Below are 11,434 nucleotides of genomic sequence, written 5' to 3'. Positions count from 1 at the left end.
CTTCCATCCATGAGTGGTTGGGTTGGTTTGTTGTGTGCCTAGTCTGAGCTTTGTAATTTGTTTTCTCCTAGTTCATTAATGATTCGTAAAAAAGATATGTTCCTACTTTTTATAGTGGGGAGGGTGCAACTTCTTTTGATGCTTATTTTACCTATTACTGTTAGTGACCATCCTCCACTTCTATCGGGCACTAAAACTTCCATATCTAAATCTAAATAGTTCTGAAGTTTCAGAATCGAAGGGTTTTAGTAGAAGATTCCCAAAATGTTAGATAATTTGTTTGTGCTAGTTCATCTAATAAAACCATAGATCTTTAGAGTTTCTAACAGCTCCTTGAAAATGGAGCTGATCCAAAAAGTCCTTACAACATCAACCTAATTCAATCCATGCAAAAATTGATGCAATTCATTCTTCTCCTCTTCATATGGGAAATCATACTCCCTCCATCAAGGTATATAAGGCCTAATTTGAGATTCTATGGTACCAAGGCCTGAGCGAGATATTTGGAGCAAATTTTGGAAATCATTATTTGCAATCGCCTCCTCACCATTGACTTGTTTGATCGAATATCATACCCCATGTCGGTTAATTACTCCCAGTCCAAACAATAAATACACAATTCTTACAAAGCGTTTTCCAATGGGAATATGAGGGGAGACATGACGTACAAGAGAGGAATTAAAAGTCTCGAGAGAAAGGCCTTATAAATTTGTAAACCAAACATACATACCTCGATGGGTGGGTAGTGATGAAGTCAATCTTATTGACCACTATGACAAACTAGAACAAGCTTATGATATTTTATAGGCAGAGCCAAAAGACATTTGGGCTTCCCAGGAATAAAAATTCTCGTTATCTAGAATGCCCTATTCAATACTTTACTAACCCATCTGCTACAAAAAAAACCATAATTCCCATGAAACCATGCCTATTTGAACCAATAATAACTATCATGCTTTACCTTAATTTTCTATTCCAAACAAAGATGAAATTTTGCATGTTCTTAAATGAATATGAAGGAAATCCTCTAAAGATCCGCATGGTTGAAATTTAGCCTTTTATATTTTATGATGGAGTTGGGATGATGTAACTCATAGCATTCTAAAGTTCTCTCAAGAAGGTAAGCTGAATCTTGATCTCAGCAAAGCTTTCAGTGCTCTTATGGAAAAAATCCCAATCCTATTATCTTCGGAACTTTTGGTTAATCAACCTTTGCAATGTATTTTATAAAAATCATCGCTAAGAGCATCGCTAATAGGCTGAAAGAGCAGTTACCTAACAGTATCAATACAACTCGTAAAGTTCTTATTCAAGGTCGTATAATTTCTAGTAATATAACTATTTCTAGTAAATGAGTTGCACCTTTAAACATTTCATCTTGGAAGCATAAAGCTTTTATGTTGAAAGTAGAATTTGACACAACTTTTGATACAATTGATTCAAGGTTTGTTGTTAGAGCCTTAGTACGTAAAGGAATGCATGTTCAATTCACAAAATTGATCCATGAATGCATTTTCTTTGTTAATTTTGTTTTCAACTTTAATGTTTAACCTTCCATAAAATTGATATATAAATTCTCACTCTCTCTTCAAGATGTCTTCAGATTAATAATCCATGTGGTATTCAATTTGGACCCTAATTCTTGCTAGCTCCAATGCCTAATTGGTAGCTAGTGGTTGGGCCCAAAGAACAAACTTTTGTAGCAAGTCGTAAAATTTCCTCACTTTGAGAAATAAAATTATCAACCATAGTGTGTCCCCAACACTTCTAGTGAGGTTGTCAATCTCACTTTGCTATTTGAAACAAACAATGATTAGATAATGGGCTATGAAGTTTTTTTAGAACAAATAATAACAACAAATTCGGTCTCTTGTTTATCATCCAAGGTGGAGCTGGAGGAGGCTCATTTTCATCATTTGAGATGGCCAAAACTCCTACAAGCTTGTCCCTTGACATTGATCTCCATCTTCTTGAACTTTTTCAACACCTTTGCATTGATCCTTGTCCCCCCGATTGGAGTCGGAAGAAGACATGGAGAAAGAACAATTTACAAAAACCCGTCTTGAAAAGTGCTCAAAAAAATAGAGGAGAAACTCCACAAAATTAAGACAGAAGCAAATCACAAAAAATATAGTTGCTTTTCCATGTGCGAGGGGCCAACCGTCAGAACATGTGCCAGAAGAGGACTTCTATGGGCCCAGGTGCCTGAGGAGTCCAACTCCATGTTTGTTCACCTATGACCCATAAATGTTCCCTCCAACAAATATTTTGGAAAAATGGCATATTTCATATAAAAATACAAAAAAAATCTGATTTTAGACAGTTTATGTACGTTTTCCTTACCTAGAAGTTTCTAGCTTCTAGAAGGTTCATGTTCTAATTTTTAATTAATTCTTTAGAAGTGATCATGTGCACGACATTTACCTCCTATCCTATGGGGTCACTAGCAATGTAGTTTTTCAGTCTCTAATTGTTGACAACACTTGGTTTTCCTTTAATATCACCTTCAAAGTTGATGGCCCCTAACTGACAAATTTTAGTGATGGTATGGAGGCCATCCTATTTTGTTAGGAGTTTACCTACAAAATGTCTTAAAGAATACTTATATAATAGCACACTGTCTCCTGCTTTGAATCCTTTGTGTATTCTACTATCATACCACATTGAACTTTTTCTTTCAATGACTTAGCATTTTCATAAGATTCATTTCTCCATTCATCTAAAGCATTTATATCTAGCAATATTTTCTCTTCGGCTTGTTGAAAGTAAAAGTTTAATTATTTGATTGCATAGTAAGACTTATGTTCAACAAGATAAAATTTAGAGCAGAAACTGTAAACAAAAGTGGTCTAGAAAGTGTATTCCTTTTGGATGTATAAGAAAGCTAGCTTCAACGTTCTTGATATACACAATGCCTTTCGAAAATATGATTACTAAGGTTTTAAGCCTTGGTTTTGTCCCTAACTAGGTCAACTTCATCATTCTTTGTTAACTTCAGAACCAACAGTGACTCTTGAGATTCTGAAAAAAGTACTATAACCAACATATGTCAGACAAGTTTAGGTCTAAGTTATAGCTACGTACTAAATTAGTCACTATAATTTTATCGAAGTTGTTCAGTGTACACATGTGAAATGTTGAAACTATACCCCAACAATACCAACAAAATTATCATACACTACATCACAAACATAATGGCTACTTGTCCACTACAATTTTCTACCAAAAATGTAATGGTCATAAACAAGTGTGACAGTGACCATTTAACACACCATGCATAACTTCTTGATGGGATACTCCCTCCATTTACTTATATAAGGCCACTATGGAATATATATATATTGCATCTATACAAGGCCACCAACACTAAACGAGGCAAAAATTAATGATGTTTTCTCGTACTAACAACTTGTTTAATACATGCATGCATGCATTCATAATGACACTTATGTACTTCTTCCATTCAGTTTTCTTGCATGCATGTAGTGTATTAATGATCCTAGTAAACGAGAAAAAATTGAGTTGCAAACATGTATTAAATTTTACCTTAGTACTTGTAATTTAGGTTTGTGGCCTTGTATATAAAAATTGAGGGAGTAGTAACTATGAATCGGATAAAAAGATTACCTATTTGTCGAGCTATACCTAATTAGTTTGTCATGTACAAATAAATCTCATAAGTAAAGTCTATTCAACTATTTTTCTTTCACTTTAAACAATGAATTCACCCAAACAATATTTATCTAAAATGATTATGTTCCCACTTGTTAAAGTTAAAAAAATATCTTGCTTGAATGCTTCTACATTAGCATACTGTGTCATTAGCATACTACGTCATGCTAGCCCGATGGTGGTGATGATACAATAATTAGCATGAGTGTCAAAACTAGCCTGGATACAACTAACCTCATGTTATAACCTGCACATAGTGGTAACTGCAATCTGTCAAAACTTGGTTAGGGATATTTGATTCCAGACCAGGTTGGTATTTATATCATTATGTGATCCAACTAGGAGAAAAAATTAAAAGGTATGGTAATAGCCAAGGACTGAATAATTTGCTCAGTTTGGTACAATTTCTTGTGGTTGTTGGAACATATTAATATTTTCTAAAACATATTGCAGCAAGGTGAAGCTTTTGAATGGAACTTTTTGTTTAGGGCCTTTTGTTTGTTTGGTTGTGTAACAGAAAAAAATTAGGGTTAATTTGACATATGCCACTCCAAATCTGGCTATTCCGAGAAATGCCACCGCAATTTTCCAAACTTTGAAAAATGTCATTTCATGCCATTTCCAGTGGCATTTTTCAAAGTCTAGAGTGGCATTTATCAAATTTTGCAAAAATTGCAATGGCATTTTTGTGAATCGCCATAATTGGTGTGGCATTTATCTAATTAACCCAAAAAATTATTCTCTCCAAGAGGTTTGTGTGGATACTAAATTTTTCCATGAAATGAAGTACAACAAAATCCTTAGAAAGCCCCTATCTTATTCAGTTTTACGACTCAAACAACCGATATAAGAAAGATTCCTAAAAACTGAAATCCTAGAAAATTTCTATGAAAATCTTCTGAATCAAAGAGGCCCTTATTTTCCGAAATCACATTATTTTTTGCATGTTCTCTAGGTAAAGTGTTGTTTGTTCGTTGGTATATGTTTGCAACTCTATATCTCTTTTTCATTTATTTGCATGCCTATCGGGGGTAATCTAGTTTTGTTCCTATCCTTGTCGCAAAAATATTGGCTTGTGCTGAAATTCTTGCTTGGATTGGACCAATGTAAAGAAACAAACAAATGTCCAACATGCCCTCAAGCATCTGGTTCCAGTAACCAACGCTCTTTACGTACTCCTCAGTTGACGCTCATGTTGGTGCCCAATTACTCCTTGGCTATGTCCCTCCGCATATTGCCTCTAAGGAATTTTGTAGTACTAATTATCTACATAACATAAGATGGTAGAGAAATTTATCTATCTATCCATTGTTGTAAGTAGAATCGTTTATGCAACGAGGATAACATGTTCAAATAAGGCAGAACATGTACTTTTATTCATTTATATTAGTTAACATGTACCACGCAGCAAGCGTGGTAAAAGCAATCTCAAATTGACAAAAAAATATTAGTTAACATGTATGTGCTCTTATTTTTAACATATGCACTTAAAAATATGTTTTCGTCTGATATCCATCTAACTGCAAATTTGATAATATATTGGTTGGTATTTTTCTAGGTACAATTAGCAGGACTAGCCGTTTACGGTCGGTTATGTAACAGTATGGATGACTAACACATGCGACCTATTTAGGTACAATTATACAGATCTAACATATGTAATATATTAAGATACAATTATGTTGGTCTAACCAATGTCATCTATTTAAGTACACCTACATGGACCTAACATATTTGATTTGTTTAGCTACATTATGAAGTTCTAACGGATGTGATATACCAAGGTATAATTATGAAGATTTAACAAATGCGATATATGTAGGCACAATTATATAAATCTAAAGGGTGTGATGATTCTAGCTATAGTTATGTAGATCTAGCGGGTACGGCCTACTAATAAAGAGATGGTCCACAGATTGAGGAACAATTTTTTTTGCTTTGTATGAGAATTTTCAAGCACGTCTCCCTATTTTCTACCATATGGTACATAATAGGTCAGAATATACGACTCGATGTTGAAATCAAGGTACATTATGAGAGCTCATTGTCCAAGGGGCCATTTTCCTTTAACCCTACCATCTTATGCTTCTTCCTCTTGTCTACCATGTTTTCATCATACATAGTCCTCACAAATTTTCCCATGCACATGGAAATGTATGCTTAAGTTCAACATTGACCCAATTCGATTTCTCTTTGTCTGTCTAGTGATAATATGCACTGTGGGAACAGGAACTGAAATTTAATAAAATTATGGTTAGTAGCATGTAACACAACATAAACTTATCACATAGATGTTAAGACATACCGGTAGATGGTGGTATACATCAAGTTTAGGGGGTGAATCGTGGGAATTGGGACACATGAAAACTTTGTGCAATAAAAATTCCATGTAGCTCTTCATCTTTGCAATTCTCGCCACACCAACACCTCATAACTTCCACCTATACAGGAACATCCGAATACATATACTTTTGGCATCTTAGTTGGATCAAAAGAAGGTGGGAGAAATCTGTGGTAAAGGATGGGGGAGCTGAGTGGAAGATTGGTTTCGAGGGTGAAGTAAACTTGTAGTGCTAGCTAAGTGAGAATGACAAACATGTTCCTGTCGTCCAAACCGCCGATGACATGCTTCAACCATACTTGGTGACACGCTAAAAAATGTTGGGTGACTGGGTTATACTCCTCCAATATAAGAGGGGTTGCACATACACAGGTGGCACTAGTGCAGAACCGGGCTTTAGCGCTAGTTCGTAAGGACCTTTGGTGCCGGTTCCACAACTGGCACTAAAGAGTGGGGACTAAAGGTCATCACGAACCGGCACTAAAGTGCCACCACGTGGAACGAGCCAGCCCGGGTGCGTGTAGGACATTAGTACCGGTTGGTAACACCAACCGACACTAAATGTTTGGGATGGTTTTGGTTTTATTTTTTATTTTTCCATTAATTTTGTGTTTTCCATTTAATTCTTTTTTGTTTGCTGGTATTTTACGATACTACGTATTGTACATGTTATGCATATATATAAATAGATTTTCTCATATATATATATATACACATGTATGTATATATACAATTTCTCCTACATGTTGCCTTGGTGCCTTTGGAGCATGATGACAAGTGGTTCATGGGGGCGGTAACGGGTAATAGTATTCTCCTTTGGGATCTATGACCTGGTCGAGCAAAAATCCAGCTATTTCCTCTTGAAGTCCTAGTATGCGCTCCGTTGGTAGGGGCTTCACCCGCACCTCTTTGAACTGTTAAGAAGGATATCAATATGCATTTGTATTAGTTGTGTGACTAGATATCGATAATGATGTAAATATTGTGAATAGTGTTCTGGCAAACATACCCATTGCTGTCTTTGAGATTTGCTCCTTTTGGACGCCATCATGCGAATGTTCTCGCAAACTTAGTATGCACACAAATTATTCCCCAGAGCCTGCCTCAGGGCATTTACAAGAATGGAATTTAATCAGATAATAATTAATCAAGCATGATAATTAATTAATGGTATTGAAACAAGAATTAAAGAGATGGTAAGCTAGCTAGTAATACTTAGTTACTTACCTTGGGTCGATACCAATATAGCATTTGTCGCCATTTGCTTGGAGTCACCTTGATGAACTTTGCCCAAGCCTTGCCCGCCAGCAAAGAAAATGAATAAAGGGGTTATTAAATAGTTGATATCAGTAAATGATGAACTAATTAAATAGGCCGAGATATAGTTAATAATGATTGAAATTACCTGCCGACTATACCCTTCACGATGGCGAAGTCACTTTCTGCCTTAAGTAGTGAGTCCAGTACTTCAATTGTTCCTTTATCAACTTTAATGATTAACAAGATCCAGCGGAAACTGCATGCGTGCATGTTTGCATGTCTTAATTAAGCGGGCATGTGCACAACACTAATCAACTAGCCTAAACCGTATACACTTAATTATTAACATCTAGCTAGCTAGTAAGCAAAAACAGAATTTGTAGTACAAGACAGTGAGACTCACTCGAAGTTGTAAGGAAGTAGTACATCTTCATTGCTATTGAGGCGCTTGAGGAACTCTACCATGTTTTCTCTACATCTTGTCTACACCATTCCCATTTCCATGTGTATTCATTAACGGTATTTGGGTCAATGAACCCAATGCCATAGCGTCCATCTTTTTTCATTTCATACATCTTCATCCTGCGTAATACCACAGAAAAGAATATATAGTGAGGATATATAATTATAGGTAATTAATGATCAATCAATGAGCACTAGATCTAGCTTGAGACTTAAATTACAGAAAGAAATCACTTACAGACAATAGCAACTGACGATAGATTTGTCGAGTGCATCTTGATTGAATAACTGAAATAGTTCTGAATACTCAACGGACAGAGCTTTCTTATTGAAGTAATGATCTTCCTTGACTTGCACCATGAGGGACTCTCGATTGGAACTCTTGGTAATTTTCATGTACCAATCATGCAATTCATATATTCTCGTCGGGAGATTCTTGACCTCCTCGGGATCGACCAAAGATTTGCCCCGGGCATATTTCCGTTTTATTTCCTCCTCACTAAGCGGATACATGGGCTCGATATCGAGGAGTTGTCCAAAAGTGATCTTGAGCATTTCAGCCTGCATTATATGCTCCTCGGTTATTACCACATCACCCAGCTTGGGAACGTAAACGGTTTTCCTACAATAATATTGGGCACGCGTACTCTCATGTGTTGTTGGCACAACAAGCGGGGGGATCGATTGCGCCGCCTATTCTCCCAGCTGGGGAACGGTTTTCCCGCATTTTTTGACAGCTTCTTGTTGGCTCGAGCTCAAGGTTGCTTCTTTCTTTCTGTAGTCGTGTTCGATGTGCCTTCCTGATTTGGCACTCATAGTTTGAGTCAACAGGCTTGGGAGCTGGTGGTCTAGCCATACGAATGAAGTGGTCGATCTTTTCCTCAGGCACTTTCTCCCTCGGCGGCGGTGCCGGTTTCGGTCCAAGATGGGTGTCCACTTAGGCCCGCACTATGGCATCGTTTCGCTCCTCGGTCATGTCGTAAGGCCTTTGAGGAAGAGGAGCAAGGCTGCCCGGACCATATTTATATTGCTTGTCTCTGCCTGTAGTTACTGTACTAGCTTGACTTGTACTGCTACGCACCATAGCCGTGGCGTGTCTCTTCTGCGATAGCTGAGGCGCGGAGACGGCTGACGTGGCTGAGTTGGAGCAGGAGGAGTGGTCTGACGCTGTGCCGGACTTGAAGGAGGAGGTGTGGCCTGACACAGTGTCGGACTTGAAGCTGGAGGTGTGGCCTGATGCTATGCCGGACATGAAGCAGGAGGTGTGGCCTGACATGGTGTCGAACTTGAAACAGGAGGAGTTGCTTGACGCTATGCCGGACTTGAAGCAGGAGTCTGCTCACGCGTTCGTGGACTTGGAGGAGCGGGAGTCTGCTGACACGGTGGCGGACTTCGAGGAGGAGTTGGCAGACGCGGTGTCGGTGGACTTCGAAAGATGATGCAATCCTTTCTCTATAGGATGATACGATGTATGGCCTCTCCTAGTGTGTGCTCGTCGTCACCTCCAGGAATGTCAAGCTGTAGCCCCGAATATGGGTCCACCACCTCATCAAGCAAGACACGAGCATAGCTCGCTGGAATCGGGGCGCAATGGAAGGTTGCTTCTGGGGTAATTGTAAAAGCAACGACGTCCGCCACCTTCATGGATATGTTCTTCATTTTGAAGTGTAGCTCACAGTTAGTGTTCTCTATGATGTCATCCACAGGGTATGTATCCAGCAGTGCGTCACCCGGGGCGGATCCAACGCTGCTTCTCGGCATGGATGGGATGGTTCTATCCAATGCTGGATGATCATATGCTTGCTGCTGCCACTGCTGAGACCCCCTTTCCCGGCTAAGTGAGTCGATATGCTGCTGCTGCTGCTGGAATTTGATTGCCATGTCCGCGTTCCTTGCTTCTAGGCCTTGAAGGCGTTCCGCGTCCTGCTTCCTATGCTCCTCCTCGAGCTTCCTCTTCTTCTCCTCCTCCATCTTCTTTCTTGCACGAGTCATGTAGTCGTCGTTCCATTCCGAAAAGCCCTCATACTAGGGAATAATGCCCTTGCCTCGTGTTCTTCCCGGGTGTTCAGGATTTCCCAGGGTGCGCGTAAGCTCGTCGTTCTCTTTGTTGGGTGTGAACACCCCCTTTTGAGCATCTTCTATTGCGTCAAGTAACTTTTGTTCGGCTCCTTTTAGACTTGCCTTCTTCGAAACCAGGCCTGTCTTCGGGTCCAACGCCCCCCATGCGCATAGAACCAAGTTCCGCACCTGGGGGGGGGCAGCTCCTAGTAACTTTAGTGACCCCTGCATCCTCCATCTCTTGCTCAGACTTATCCTACTTAGGCATTTCCACCGCGTAGCCACCTAGACCCAGCCTATGGAACTGCGTCTTTTTTGTGGCATTGCCCTTGTTTTTTCTTGAACGTTCCTTAGATAATTTTGATTCCTTGAATTTCACAAAAGCGGGCCAGTGTTCTCTTTGCTTCTCCAGTGTTCCCTTGAATTATGGAGTCTTCCTTTTTGCAGCGAGGTAGTTGGCCCATATAGTTTTCTTGTGGGTGTTCAATGCAATTCCCATCTTCTTAAGAGTAGCGTCCTTGACTTTCTGCACATCTGCATTAGTGAAATAATATGGTAGGGTGAAATGTTCCATCAGAGATTCCCAAAGCTTTTGTTTTGCCCTATCGTCGACCCAAGTAACATCTGGGCATTTTGTTTTTGGCTCTTTCCATTCTTGAATGGAGATCAAGAGTTGGCCCTTCACAAGAACTCCACACTGACGAACGAACTTGTTCGCAATGTTCTTAGGCGTGAGGGGTTCGCCACTAGCTTTGATGGAATCGATGTTGTACTTTACACCCTCCTTCAACTTTTTGCCCGGGCCGCGCTTTGTCCTGCAGTCTGTAGAAGCAGATTTGCTTGATCCGAAGGGCTGAAAGAAGACAGATCGATTCATTAATATATCTTCAAATAAATAAACATGTGATGATCACTAGACGCCTGATTATATAAATATACATCGCCGGTAGTCTTTGTTATTTCAAGATCAACATTGTATTCGTCATCATAATCATTGTCTGCGTCATCATAATCATAATCATAGTTCATGAATTCATCATCTCGGTCGTCGAGATCGAATATCTTATCATCACCCTACCCGGTATTGTTCAGATATTGGGAGCCGTCATTTGCTTCATTCAGATCATCTGGCCTGTTAGGGCTACGTATGATCTCGAACATGGCCTCTTCTCCCTCTCTGCCGGTATTGTCCGCCATAGCTTTTATTTATTTAATAGAGAAGAAATATAAAACAATTTATTATTCAAATTACAATGCATGGATGCAATCAATAAGGAAAAACTGAATTATATAGTACATAATATGCATCGTCTCGAATAATATATAATCTAGAATACATCGTCTCGAATAATATATAATCTCGAATACATCACTGGCTAGGTAGCTAATAAAGATTGAATATTACAGAAGAATCTAGGTCACTCGCGGTTCCTGGGGCGCGCTCGGTGGTCACCCAAAGACAAGGAACCATCACAGGATCATATCTCCGATCATCTGCCCAAAGAACCTGCTAGGTATAGGAGAACCTGACATCCATAGCAGCCATGTAGCGATGGACGTGCTCGTCCTCCTCCCTGACATGACAACACACCACCTTCGGCGGGGCCGGCTCCCTCTGCACCGAATGTGGCCCATGCGAAC

This window comes from Triticum dicoccoides, chromosome 5A (assembly GCF_002162155.2).
Source record: "Triticum dicoccoides isolate Atlit2015 ecotype Zavitan chromosome 5A, WEW_v2.0, whole genome shotgun sequence".
Taxonomy (NCBI): domain Eukaryota; kingdom Viridiplantae; phylum Streptophyta; class Magnoliopsida; order Poales; family Poaceae; genus Triticum; species Triticum dicoccoides.
The sequence above is the reverse complement of the archived record's forward strand: the minus strand, read 5'-3'. Positions refer to the sequence as shown.